The sequence below is a fragment of the Colossoma macropomum genome, unplaced genomic scaffold (genome assembly GCF_904425465.1).
Source record: "Colossoma macropomum unplaced genomic scaffold, Colossoma_macropomum, whole genome shotgun sequence".
Taxonomy (NCBI): domain Eukaryota; kingdom Metazoa; phylum Chordata; class Actinopteri; order Characiformes; family Serrasalmidae; genus Colossoma; species Colossoma macropomum.
Genome location: NW_023494806.1, coordinates 23,775,029 through 23,787,812, shown reverse-complemented (window position 1 = coordinate 23,787,812; position 12,784 = coordinate 23,775,029).

Sequence of the window (12,784 nt, the reverse complement as noted above, 5' to 3'; positions counted from 1 at the left end):
CTCACAATAATGATTTTCTTGAAATATTGACTAGATATGTCAAAATAGTTGCTTGTTTTCTTGTTTGTTTTACTTAATATGTTGAAATAAAGACTTATTTATTTCAACATATTGACTCGCAAGATAATGACTTATTTTCATATATATATTTTCTTATATTCATTTAATGTGTTGAAATAATTACTTTTATAGTGATTTTTAGACTAAATATGTTGAAATAATGACTTAATCACTCAAAACATTGATTTAGTATCTCAAAATAATGACTTAATGTCTCCAAATAATGACTTAATTTTCTTAAACCGTTGACTTAATATGTTGAAATAATGACAATTTCTCAATTTCTCAATATTGACTTTCTTCATAAAAATTACCTAGTGCATTAAAATATTGGCTTAATATAAAAAAATAATTCATTATTTTCTTGAAACAAATGACTAACTATCTTGAAATCGTCTGAATCTGGTCACAGCACTTAGCTGTGTAGTTCTTCCTGTGAGGTTAATAGAGTGATTGAGTATTTTCAGCATCATAGACAGCACACATGCAAAGGTTTGGACTACTACCAAGTCAGTACTTAGTAACAACCCTTTAGGCAGAGACAGTATGTTTAAGATCGACTGACAGATATTCAATGGTGTTGAAGTCACAGGACAGTAAGAGCCATACAGCTTCAGCTACTTGTAGTAGTTCATGGTGGATTTAGAGGTATATTCTGGGCCTGTTGTGGTAGCTATTCTCTTTTCAGCTTCAGTGTCACACTTACTTCCAGACTTTGTTGGTATTTGGTGGAATCCATTCTTCCATCCACCTGCGTAGTGTTTCCTGATCTACTGACTGCCAAACAACCCCAACACACAATAGGCTTAACAGTCAGCACAGTGTTCTTTTCATCAAATGCTGCTTCTGTTTTTCTCTGAACACACCTTTGGTGATTGTGACCGGAGAGTGTAATCAGTCCACGGCACTTGTTTCCAAAATGCCTCTGGCTTCTCTAGATGTGGTTTTGTATACTTCATATGTTGACTTTTGTTAGGAGTTTGAATGTTTGTTTGTATTTCTGATGACTCTCCCATGCAGATCATGTTTGTGTGAGCAGCTCTGCACAGTAGAACGGCGCACCACCACTCCTGTGTCAGCTAAACCATCCTGCAGGCCCCTCGCTGTCATGTGGGGGTTTTGCTTTGCCTTTCTGGTCAGTGTGCAGTTTAATCTGAGAGTTTTCTTGGGCTCATGAGCTGCTTAGAGGAGCTTTTGGTTGTTGAGTGTTAACACAAGGTCAGAAGAATCACAAGACACTCCTAATGATATCAGAGTGTGTGTGTGTGTGTGTGTGTGTATATGTGTGTGTATGTATGTATATACTTTACCATATATTATATGGTACAGTAATGTGTGTGTGGCTTTATCACACTGATAATAATAATTTATGAAGGCCTGATTCTGTCAGTGTGTGGAGTGCTGTGTGTGTGTGTGTGTGTGTGTGTGTGTGTGTGTGTGTGTGTGTGTGTGTGTGTGTGTGATCTACTCAAGCAGGTGTTCAGTGATGGTTATCACACACAGACATCACACAAATAATCAGAGAGAGTTTGTGGAAGAAACATCACACACACATCAGACAGAGCATCACTTAGATCTTACCTGAGTGAGTGTGTGTGTGTGTGTGTGTGTGTGTGTGTGTGTGTGTGTGTGTGGTCTGTGTGTAAAGTGTGTGTAATAGAATTCTCCTCTGAAAGCTCCTCAGAATCTCGAGGGGTTTGAGTTATTTTTACAGCTTTTAAAGTCCAGACTCCTTCACCCGACCCAGCAAAAATAACTCTCTCCATCTCCATCAGTTCCTCTCTGCTCTCCTTTTTCTTCTCTTCTCCTCTGAGAGAAACGCGGTCTCTTACTGAGTCACTGACTGAGTCACTGGCTAACCGTCACTTACTGACTGACTGACTGACTGAGTCACTGACTGATTGACTGACTGATTGACCAACTGAGTCACTGGCTGATTGATCGACTGAATCACTGAGTCACTGACTGACAGTCACTGACTGACTGAGTCACTGACTATCTCACTGACTGACTGACCAACTGAGTCATTGACTGACTAAGTCAATGACTGTCTCACTGACTGACTGTCTCATGGATTGACTGACTGTCTCACTGACTGAATGACTGATTGAGCCACTGACTGAATCACTGACTGACTGACTGGCTGAATCACTGACTGACTGACTGGCTGAGTCACTGACTGACTGACACTGACTGACTGACTGGCTGACTGGCTGAGTCACTGACTGACTGACTGAGTGAGTGGTTGGCTGACTGATAGAGTCACTTACTGACTGGCTGTCTGAGTCACTTACTGACTGATTAACTGAATCACTGACTGACTCACCAGCCAAGTCACTGACTAACTGACTGTCTGACTGTCATATACTGACTGACTGACCGACTGAATCACTGACAGACTCACCAACTGAGTCACTGAATGACTGACTGTCTGACTGCCATTTACTGACTGACCGACTGAGTCACTGACTGTGTGACTGAGTCACTTGCTGACTGATTAACTGAGTCACGGACTGACACAGCAGACTGACTGACCGACAGAGTCACTTACTGACTGAATCACTGACTCACTGACTGATTTTGCTTGGTTTCATTCATCTACTCGGATGCAGCTGTAGTCAAATAGCACATAGGAAGTATCGCAGTGAGGGTGTCAATAAACATCAAGGCCAAGTTTAGATTTAGTGGAATAAAACGTTCAAAATCATTTAGTGAATTTATCATTATTATTATTTAGTATCAGCCAACTGGCTTTTAACAAACTCACTGTTTCTGAGTTAAAAGGTAGGTAGCTAGTAACGTTAGCACTTAGCATTTGTCTGCTTATCTTAAGGACTTTATACTGACCTACTTTGTATGCTGACCTTCTGTAACCTACTTTGAATCTAATGGGGTTTAATACAGTGTAGTACAGTAATAGTGTCTAGCCGAGTACGCCAGCAACAGAGCGGAATATCCATTTGTAATCTGTACATCGACTTCAAGTGACTTGAAAACTGTAAATTATTCAAAACAATAGGCACTTAAGCTGCACAGCAGTTAGGAGAACATCTGTGCATTGAGGAGGAGGTGGCTCTGTGCTTGAGAGTTATGTACAGATCCACCCTGTCAATAAGGCTAATTTTATCCGTATGCCGATGTTTGTCGTCCCTCTGGAGTTGGATCGCTCTTTACACTCACTCGGTGTGTATGAACATTTGTCCTGCCAATATGGCAGAACGATCCAGCACAATGTGACGCTGATTCCCAATCCCTGTTGAGCTCCAGTGTCCGGCTTCAGCTGGATTTTTCCTTTATCTTACTGTATAAGCAGCTTTATTTAGCTATTGTTTATTGCTCTAGGTGAAGATAGTCACCAAGCACTAGTTCATGACTAGTGCACCTGAATATAAACTCCAATACTAGTTTTATGTGTCATGTGTTTATGAGTCTTACAGATATGTTACTACCCTGCTGGTCACCTAGCAAACCAGTATGTGCTGGTGAGCAGCCATGCCAGCCAATGCTGTTTTTTCTAGCAGGGTATGCTAATAACAGTCTGCTAGTATGCTAATTCAGAACTTAGCTGGAAAGCTAGCTAAGCTTCATGGATTCACTCAGGAAATGTTAGTAGAATTTTGAAATGAATTGTCAAATGAGTCCATGGAAAGCACAGATTTATCCACTCTGCTTTAGAGGCACAGGGTAGTGCCTCATTCATGCAGGCAGTGCTGTCAGTCCATAGATCTCAGCCCCTCTTCAAAGCCTCATAACTCCGGATGTGGGTCACGTAAGATCTCGCGATTTGGTGGAATGGAAAGGGCGGCTCTACATATTCAGGAAATGTTTGAACTGTATTTCTGTGCTGTATTATCGGAAAGATAGAGAAACATTGAATTTGACGCATGGGCGAGTTTGGCAGCCCCGGAGGATTAGAAGGGACTCTTATTATGACAGCACTGCCTGCATGAATGAGGCACTACCCTGTGCCTCTAAAGCAGAGTGGATAAATCTGTGCTTTCCATGGACTCATTTGACAATTCATTTCAAAATTGTGGTTTGGTATGTCTACTAACATGTAGCACTAGTAATAACAATTGTAATATCAATAGTAATATTAGTAGTACGCTGTTGTTGGAAGAAAACCTCATATCTCCAAAATGGTAACTTTACAGGAGAAGGAAAAAACATACTCAATGGAACCAGACGTTTTTCCAAGTCATTTCGGGCCGTTTCTTTTAGTCCATTCATCATGAAATTTACACACAATGTAAAGGGCAACATTTTCAAATTATGTCAAAAACTGAAAAATGTCAAAAAACAAGGTTTTCTTCCGACAACAGCGAGCAGTAGTAGTACTAAGATCGTAAATTTGTGTGTTGACAGAAAGTTGACACGGGACTAAAATGTTAATTTGCCACCCAATACATGAAGGTTATGTACATCTTGGACTGAAGACCCTGGTGTGAAAAATGCCGTGCAGCCAAAGACGGATCAGCAAAACTCGGCTTGCTTCTTCTCTTCAGTTCTTTTCTCCTCCTTTCTCTTCTGTATTTATTTCATTGACTCGATCTCCTCAGTCGTATCTGTTTCCGTTTTTAACTCCATTTGTACCGAATTGAACTCTGATTATGTGACGTAAACAGTTGTTGAGGTATTAGAGAGTTTGTGGTTAATCCTCCTGCAGTAATCCTGAAGACTGATGGAGAATTAAGACGCACTACTGGACATCTGTGTGTGTGCAGATGTGAGCGGCTCAGGTGTGGACCCTCGCCATCTGACCATGGTATCCAAGGATAGCACTGTGGCCTGTAAGTGCAGTAAAAAAGGGTATAATTTTCAAAAATGCTAACTTTCGTCCTTTATTTTTTAAATTCATACTGTTTTATACAGTTGATATGTAGACATTTTACACTGTTGCCCTCTCCAGGCCCCGCCCACAAATGTGTTAATGTTGTGAAGCTGGTCAAGCCCACTGATAAAAAATTCACATTCAGCCTAATGAGAAACTGTAGAACAGACTCAGTTTATATCACAATACCTACATTTAGAGTCAGTTATTCATTCAACCTAATGAGAAACTGTAGAACAGACTCAGTTTATATCACAATACCTACATTTAGAGTCAGTTATTCATTCAACCTAATGAGAAACTGTAGAACAGACTCAGTTTATCTCTCTCTCTCTCTCTCTCTCTCTCAGGCTCTGGCAGTAAGACAGCCTGTATAAAGAAGCAGCAGAAGAACCTGATGAACAGTCTCTCATCTTCTACTGAGCATGCTCAGAAGAGCACAGAGCTTTACAGGAACTCCAAAAGAACGGTCCAGAACCTAACTCTAACCTCAGGGGTGACCCCAGAGAAAAGCCCCCAACCACAGGAACACAGGTCAGACCACGCAGACCTTCTTAAAGAGAACGTGTCTGAGTCGGTGTCTGACGGCCTGGGTCCGGCTTTACTGACATCACAGACCACAACACTAAAGGAGTCATTAGGGGTAAGTGTAGAAACACTGAAGGAGCCGTTAGGGGTAAGTGTAGAAACACTAAAGGAGCCGTTAGGGGTAAGTGTAGAAACACTAAAGGAGCCGTTAGGGGTAAGTGTAGAAACACTGAAGGAGTCATTAGGGGTAAGTGTAGAAACACTAAAGGAGCCGTTAGGGGTAAGTGTAGAAACACTGAAGGAGTCATTAGGGGTAAGTGTAGAAACACTAAAGGGGCCGTTAGGGGTAAGTGTAGAAACACTGAAGGAGTCGTTAGGGGTAAGTGTAGAAACACTGAAGGAGTCATTAGGGGTAGAAACACTAAAGGGCGTTAGGGGTAAGTGTAGAAACACTAGAAGAGAGTCATTAGGGGTAAGTGTAGAAACACTAAAGGAGTCAGTTAGGGGTAAGTGTAGAAACACTAAAGGAGTCAGTTAGGGGTAAGTGTAGAAACACTAAAGGAGTCATTAGGGGTAGTAGGAGTTAGGGTAGTGTAGAAACACTAAAGGAGTCATTAGGGGCTAAGTGTAGAAACACTGAAAGGAGTCGTTAGGGGTAAGTGTAGAAACACTGAAGGAGTCATTAGGGGTAAGTGTAGAAACACTGAAGGAGTCGTTAGGGGTAAGTGTAGAAACACTGAAGGAGTCATTAGGGGTAAGTGTAGAAACACTGAAGGAGTCGTTAGGGGTAAGTGTAGAAACACTAAAGGAGTCATTAGGGGTAAGTGTAGAAACACTAAAGGAGTCATTAGGGGTAAGTGTAGAAACACTGAAAGGAGTCATTAGGGGTAAGTGTAGAAACACTAAAGGAGTCGTTAGGGGTAAGTGTAGAAACACTAAAGGAGTCATTAGGGCTAAGTGTAGAAACACTAAAGGAGCCGTTAGGGGTAAGCGTAGAAACACTAAAGGAGCCGTTAGGGGTAAGTGTAGAAACACTAAAGGGGCCGTTAGGGGTAAGCGTAGAAACACTAAAGGAGCCGTTAGGGGTAAGTGTAGAAACACTAAAGAACAGTGATGTGGTCTCCACCACATCCTGAACATTGCTTGAAATGGCTTGGTCAGTTACAAACTACTAAAACTACCATTCAGAACCTGCATGTAATTGCGTAAAATCAGTTAGTAATGCCTAGTAGTATGTTCAACAATGAACACTGTCTGCTGTCCTGTGGTGTCTTCTTACCCCAAAGGTAGTTGATCAGCCACATGTTTGGTGTCTCAAGTTTGCTACGAGGCTAATGTTGCTAACAAGTAATGCAAGATTACACCCAACCAATTAGCATGGTGCTAACCATACAAACATTTATTACACCGTACTGCAGTTAGGTCTCAGTATTTAGCCTAGCAAACCTGGTATTTAACTTAAGTTAGTGTTTAGTAGCTTGAACAAAGTTAAACGCTAAACTAATGTTAAACTGACTGGGCTGTGATTTAACCCACAGCGGCTAAACGACTGAAAACTTAATGCTCGCCTGTGTTCAGATCTGAAGTGTGAAGCAGACAGAGGAGTATGTGTAGGTTGTTTTCACACTTGTCCCGAATACTTGAGTCCACACCGAGGACCGATTCTGGGCTTGTTTGGGGGAACAAGAATTCCATCCAAACTGTGAATCGATTGCATAATTCCATACAAAATGGTCGGGACGATATTCATCTGTTTGCTGCTTTTTATTATTTTCCTTGGATACAAACACTCGTTTGGCAAAGAAACAGCGCTTTTTGTCCACAACAATCCTCTCCCGCCACCACGAAACTTGAAAAGGGAAGTATCATGATAAATCGGAGCTGTCACGTTACAAAATGAACCAATCACGGAGCCCCACACACGGTACTGGAAGCGAACCCAGACCACTGATTTCAGGAGGACCAGAGATTCTCTGGACTCAAAAACAGCTTTTACACTTGACCAAATGTACCGAACTCTATTTTGCTCTAGTGCTCCCTTATAAACATGAGCATATAACAGTGAGACATTTCACTGAGTGAGAAGCCTGAGCTGCTAGTTTATTAGATGCACCTACCTTCTACTTCCCACTGGCTATTTAGCTCTAGGCTACTTATTTTTTGTACTTACTTAAGTACCAGGTTGCTAGGATAATACCACGGAATAAACGTTTGTCCAGTGTTTTTGCACCATAAACAGTTCTACACGTGACAAGTTGACCCTTTGAGAATCTCACTTAAACTTTTGATAGTATCCACTGTTTTCATTATACTGGCGATGCCACAGCCATCCATAACCTGGAGTCCAAGAGATCATAGAGATCTAAGGGGTCCTCTCTTCCTGTCTGGGTGGGCAGGATGGTCCTCCCTCTACTGCATGACAGTAACAGAATTAACATGGTAGTAACAGTATTAGCAGTTAGTGTTCTTCAAGCCTAAATTTGTCCAGATTTTGTCCATTTTGAGGCAATTATGATGATTATTTATGCAGTTTAATCAGCCACTAAACACCCTGGACACCAAACATGTCTTGGCTACATTTAGCCTAAATCAGATTTTTGCCAAACGCTTTAACTACATAAACATATGCGTGTGCCTCAGGGTTTCACTGAGCACCTGGATGCTGGCAGTCTGCACTGTGGCTCCGAGGCTGAGGACAGTCTGCTGGACGGCGGCGAGACGTCTCTGGACAAATCGTCCTCCATGGGCATGGTGGACTCCAGCAACATGGCGTCCTCCGAGGACGTGCGCACGCTGGCCTGTGTGCTGAGATCAGAGGTCATACTGATTGACGAGGACGACGATGACATGTCCCTCAGGGAGAGGACGGTCACCGACTGCTCCATCACCGATGGCAACGCCGCCCAGCTCGTCTGCGGCCGCCTCCTGTCCATCTCCTCTGACTCTTCCCCTTCTGTGTGTGAGAAGCGGAGCCAGAGCCTGGAGGCCACGCCTCTACCTGAGCAGGAGGAGGAGCCTCCCAGGAGGCCCAAACACCTGTGCTGTTACTGCACCATCCTCTGAACATCAACAGCCACTTTATAGTCACATAGACTCCATTCATACAGCTTAAACAGCGCAAACAGTGATTCTGCCCTGAACTGGAGTCTGATCTCAACAGATCTACAGAAGGACGTCCGGTGATGGGACATTTTAATTTGGGAATTAAATAGACTGGAATGGAATGGAATTGAATGGACTGGTAGGAAATTGAATGGAACAGAATTGAATAGACTGAATGGAATGGAACTGAATTCAGTAGATGAGTATGGAATGGAATTAAATAGAAAAAATAGTATTGGTATGAATTGAATTGAGCTGGCTGGTATGTAAAGGACCCAAATGTAATAGACTGGTATGGAATGGAGTAGATCGGCATGGAATGGAATGGAATTGAACGGATTTGAGCAAGCTGGTATGGAAATAGAATAGAACCAAATTGAATAGACTGGAATGGAATTGCATGGAATAGAATTGAATAGATTGGTATAGAGTTGAGTAGACTGGTACAGAATGGAATTGAATTTAATAGACTGGAATGGGGTTGAACTGAATAGACTAATAAGGAGAGGAATCTAAGCAAATTGAATAGATGCGTATGAAATTGAATGGAATTTAACAGACAGGTGTGGAATAGAATTAAATAGATAAAATGGTATTAAAATGAACTGCGTTGGCTGCTATGTAAAGGAATTGAACATATTGGTATGGAATTGAGTTCACTGGTATGGAACGGTACTGAATTGAAAAGACTAAAAGGAATTGAATTGGATTAAACAGACTAATATGGAATGGAATTTAATCAACTTGAATAGACTAGTATGGAACTGAATTGAATGGAATTGAATAGATGGATGTTCAATGGGACTGAGCAGAATAGACTGAATGGAATGGAATGGGATGAAATTAATAAGGAATGAAAAAGAACAAAATCACATAGACTAGTATAGAATAGGGTGGAATTGAATACACCACTGGGATTGAATTAAATAGATGGATGTGTACTGGAATTAACCTGATAATGTGTTATTGAATTGAACTGAATTGAATTGACTGGTCTATGGAATGGAATGGAATAGAAGTGGCTGGTAGTTGGCTCCCATCACTTCGAGTCAGATTCCAGTTTCAGAGGAAAGCCCTGCTTATGTGTCCACTCAGAGAGTCGGTCCCTCAAACAAACCCCTACAGCGAGCACCATTTAGCATACCTTATCTAAGGTGTACACTGGGTTTCTCATATAAAATGAATTCTAAAGAGAATGGAGAACATTACCAATGGATTTCAATGGAGTTCTTATGCTAACAAAGCTAAGCTAATTATGCTAAATGACCAAATACTTGGGCTCTGGGAAATTTTTCAGAAATGAGTATGAAACCAATCTGAACCCCTACCTGTGTTTGAGCACGTCTTTTGTAGCTGTGATTTGCATGAAAAAAGGACAAAGATTCCTCAAGAACGAGGGTTGATTCCAAAGCCGTAGCTGCACAGATCCAGGAAATACTGTATCACCTGGAATTTGAACTTAGCATCTACCAGACAGCTCACACTTCGTAAGTCTGAGGAAATGACCAGTTTTGACAACTGAAATGACCAGGAAATGACCAGAGGTTTTTTATTGATCAGTAATGTGTGTTTGAGGCATTTTCAATAAAATTAAAATGTCAAGAAAATGGGACAGTGCTAGCTTATGTGCTAATAACGTTAGCATTAGGTACTTAGCTAGCTGATGCTACCTAAGCAAATCTTGGCGAAGTGATTATAGCAATCTTAGCGATCGACACATCAACATTCTAGCTTACATTTTAATGCATTTTTGGTGTTGTATTACTGTAAAAGACTAAAGAATTTGCAAGTTCTCAATAATCGGCTTTAACTTCAAGTACGGCAACATTTTCCGAAATAAAAAAAGCCGAATTTAAAAATGTTAAGTCAATCATGTATTTGCTGCTACATTGCCTACAGGAGTGCACACAATTTGAGACATAATTCAAATTAAATTTAAATTGTCTTCACACATTTGTGTACAACAATGAGCGTGTTTTACATGCACTCAATAATCTGATCATAATCCGACTTCTGCAGTTATCTGATTATTCAAATGGTCATGTAAACACCATACTCCGATCTAGAGGTCCGATTAAGAAATCCGATAAGGAGGCTGGATTTTAGTTCAGTAATCAGATTTCTCAGTGCTGTAAACTCTTACTCTGATTTCTTTCGCATTTCTCAGTCTGTGCGTGTGCGGAAGAACGCGGTACCAGATATAAGCGAGCAGCTGATGTGTGTTCATATTTTCAGATAAAGCAGCAAGAAGTTCGAGTTTTACGTTACGTTTACGTCGCGGCTTCTTCTGTGAGCTTATTGGCCGGTAGCAGAAATCTGGCTCATGTAGACCCAGAGTTTCCCCATTATCTGATTACTCGAGTGCATGTAAACGTGTTGATCGGATTACTGACAAAATCTGATCTTCTGCAGTTATCAGATGATTAAGTGCAAGTAAACACACTCAATGATCAATGGCTGCCATATTTAAAATGGAAAGCAAGGTCCATCACTGTCGCTGAGGTCAATCAAATGCAGTGGGTGGGACTTCATGAGGGGCGTTTTTGGGGAGGGGCACATGTTTACGTAATTAAATGCAATAGAATAATAGATAATTGTTTTGTGAATGATATGCGATGTATATTGTGATAAGTTGGCCATATCGTCCAGCTCTAGCTCACAGTCAGAGCTCTGATCTACAGTCGGCTCTCGTCCTGATGAAGATGACCGCAGTGGCCATCTGAGAGACGTTTGGTCCGTGCGGTCACCGATTGATGTGTTTGTACTCAAACGTGTTTATTAATGTTGGTTGTTTCTCTTTTGTGCTGTTCCTCACATTCTGTCACTGCACAAGAAGCGACGCTGTTCTACATCTACAGAACCTCACGCAGTGTAAAAATAAATCTTTTAATGTTTGAATATCAAAGCAGTCCAGCTGTACATCTGTAGGTCTTTGGAAGCTTTTTGGTAAACTCGATTTTTTTAACGCTTTTATAGACCCTCTCTCAGACTCACGTCGTACGACTGAGCTTATCAAATATTCAGAGACTTTCAGACGGACTAAAGCACCAGAGATGGACAGAAGAAACACATGGACATCATTTCTACCAAGAAAACTTTTTTGTATGGCTACTATTAATCAGTGAATTTCATATTTAATAATAATGTTTGTTATAATAAGTAATTATATTTATGGATGTTGGGCACTTGGTCCTGTCTAGTGGTTTCATCACAATCATTTTTATGTCAATAAATATTTATTTCAATAAAAATAGTCCATGGGTTCGTGCTCATGTCCTTTCATGGGTCCTTATTTTCTTTTTCCTCTTGCATTCTGGGTAATGGGTGTAATGTCAGTGTAGTACTGTATCTGTTGAGGACAGAAGGAAGCGTTAACTTCCCTTCACTGGCTTTTCTGAATGAAGAGTCTGTTTGGGCGTGCATGCATACGGATCTGCAAGTGTGGCTGTTTCTAATTGGACGGTGGTCTTAAGAGCACAAACCCTACATTTTCTTGTATTTAATATGTTTGAGGTCCACTTAATGAAGTTCATGTGTTTAATGTAGACTTTAAGATTGATAAATGAGCTCTGTTCCGATTGGCTCTGTATCGTGCCTCATTCAAAAAGCAGTCCAGCCTGAAACACTCCTTATAACTTCAGTGTAAGTGGGTGGGCTGTATGCTGAATCGATGGATGTACGTAAATGTGTTGGTTTTAATGATATCACAAAAACAGTGAATTCAAAGTGGAGTACAACATATTGGGGAAAAAATGCAACATAAAATATAAAATGTGCCATAATTTTTTCACAGGCTTTTATGTTTTTTTCACCCCAGTACATTAAACTCAGTAAATAAACAGTAACTGTGTTTTAAAATGTGCAGAAGTGTGTCTCTGTAGAGGACGTGTTCACATACTTTAGCTTAGAAAATCAACAACACGAAGAATTTAACCGAAACATGCAACAAATTTTTGCCTGCAACTGATATGCAAATGAGTTCTGTTCTGATTGGCTGAAACACTCCTTATAAGGTCAGTGGGAGTGGGTGAGGTAAACGTATGTAGGCTGAATTGTAAATGTGCTGTTTTTTGTGACAAAAACAGTGGATTGCATATAAACAAGGATTGACAGCCTAATAACCAATCATCTACCAGCTTCAGTGGGGGGCTTTCTGTGGGTAATAGTGTCCCCCCCACCTACCCACCCCCCCCATGACACTACATGCAGTGTGTAGAGGCTTGGTGTGTCATTGATGTGTGTGTGTGTGTGTGTGTTTGTGTG